The 2,219-nt window shown below is 35.0% G+C and overlaps 1 long non-coding RNA gene across 1 annotated transcript in view; it reads left to right on the forward strand.

The window, feature by feature from the left end:
- Positions 1-1,405: 1,405 nt before the first annotated feature.
- The window catches only part of LOC125874743 (uncharacterized), a 7,057-nt gene continuing 6,243 nt past the window's right edge, over positions 1,406-2,219 (forward strand). The window contains exons 1-2 of the long non-coding RNA XR_007447301.1: positions 1,406-1,531; positions 1,968-2,044. This is a non-coding gene — a long non-coding RNA (uncharacterized LOC125874743). The remainder of the gene's footprint in view (positions 1,532-1,967; positions 2,045-2,219) is intronic.

Consider the following 2,219-nt stretch of genomic DNA (forward strand, 5'->3'; position numbering starts at 1 on the left):
CCATATTCATATGTTTAATCACAGAATTATCATGTCATCTTTAAGAATTTTAATCTATTGCTATCACATTCACTTCAAAAAATGGAGCCATATTCAATGAGACGGGCTTCACTATTTTTATCAAGAGCATATCGATTTACTCAGTAATCATTATATCATCAATATATTGCAATGTGACTTTAGACCATTGTCTTATCCATATAAAGATGTTTTAGGTCAAAATATGATGGGACTTGAATTCAAACTATTATCATTATGGTGCATTAGAACTTTAATTGATGTCTTCTCCTTTTGGTGCGATGAAACTTGAATGCACTGTCTTATCCTCAATCAATAACATTATATATAGTTCAAAATAAAATAAAATTCAGCCTTGAACCTTTAAAATATCATCACTTTGTTATTAACAGCACTGATAAATTTAATCATAATAACACTTCAAAAGATCATATACAAGTTTTTACCTTTACTTAATGAAACAAAACTGATCTTAATAGGTGACTCTGAGAGTTATTTTTCAACTAATTTTTTTTAAGAATTATTTACTTATTAGAAGACCAACAAATTGATTTTCAGCATTAACTTCATTAATTGCTAGTTAAAAAAACATATTTCTTAAAGTGTAATTTGAAGATAAAGCAACTAGAGGTTAACACTAATCATCACAATAAATAAATTGATACTTCAAAATTTAAAATTAAGCAACATTTGATAATTGGACTTAATAAAGTCTACAAATCAATATATTTTGTGGACCTCTAAAATTAGCATACTCTGTTTGCATATATGTATAAACTAGAACTAATAGAGTCATTATTATGAAGGAATCTTACCCCAAAATGTAACACCTCGGTTTTAGAAGGAGTTAAATTTGTGAAAGAACTAAATTGGAAAGAGTGAAGTTGAGAATTTTGCAAGTTAGTCTTAAATTGTGAGTTTTGAGTCAACTTCAAACGACCATAACTTCAATACATGATGAGCTAGGTGGTGTAATGACTTGAAAAGTTGACTTTGGTCAACCTTCTTGGAAGTCGTGCTCAGATGAAAATTCTGACAGCTAGGTTAGCTTCGGAATATTGATTTTGGTCTAGAACGACCTTTTGTTCACTTCCCGAGGCTTTAGATGGCAATTGTGGAATCTGGTTCAAAATGATACTGGGTGTGGGACCCACTTTTCATCGAAGCGAGCTCCAAATGGAAATTTCGCCTTCACCGTTGTGTTCGAAATATCGTTTCCAATCAGATTCCATATAAGGTTAGTATTTTTCTGACTTCGAACGAGTCCGAAACATCGAAATTTAAGTTTGAAGGGTTGTAGAATTTTGACGCGGCGGTGACGTGGCAGAGGAGTGGGAATCTGGAAATTTCCAGAATTTAGGACGAATTTCGTCCATATTTTTCATCCAACTTCAACTTAAGATTGCTCCTTCATTTTAAGTCCAAATTAAGTGATTCAAAAGGCAAACTTCAAGAGAATTTCGAGGGGAATCTAGCGGTGATCTCAGAAACGCGAGGGGAGGCTTCATTTGAGGTAAGAAATCGATTTTTAGCCACTGCCAGGGGTGATTTCCGGATTGTTTTGTTGTTGAATTTTGAAATGTGAGATCTTAATCATCGTAAGTCCGTTTTGAGTTATTCTTGAGGCTAACTTGTAGAGTTTTTCACAAGGATCGTCGTGGTATAATCTGTTTGGGTTGAAAGGGTCTCGTTTTTCTGGAAATTGGTGATCTAGGGGCTGCTACTTTTAATTGTTGTGGCTGATTTGCGGTGTTTTAAGCATCTGTTTGTGCTAAATTTTGGGGTATTAGTTTAGTAAGGTATTTGGGACGTTTCCACGGATTCGATTTCGAGATTCTAATTGTGGGCCCCACAATCCCGTTTTAGACCCGATTTTTGGGTCCGTCTCCGAAAAATATAATTTTAGTGTCAATATATTCGTAATGACGAGGTGTTTAACCTTTTGTTAGTGGGGAAGCATTTGGAGACCGTTCGGAGAGGAAAAGATCCGGTACCGTGAGTTGGAGCACGCGTGATCGGCTTTCAGGTAGGCTATGGTTTTCTCTCGTGAGATTGAGCATGTTTAGGCAATTGTTTATTGATTTGCTTGAGTATGGAGGGGTTCGGGTGTCGAGCATGCTAAATTTCTATAATTCCTGCCTTAGACCTTATTTCGGGAAAGTGTTGGATTATGACAGCATGTCTCTTGATATTATTGAATA

The sequence above is a fragment of the Solanum stenotomum genome, chromosome 8 (assembly GCF_019186545.1).
Source record: "Solanum stenotomum isolate F172 chromosome 8, ASM1918654v1, whole genome shotgun sequence".
Taxonomy (NCBI): Eukaryota; Viridiplantae; Streptophyta; class Magnoliopsida; order Solanales; family Solanaceae; genus Solanum; species Solanum stenotomum.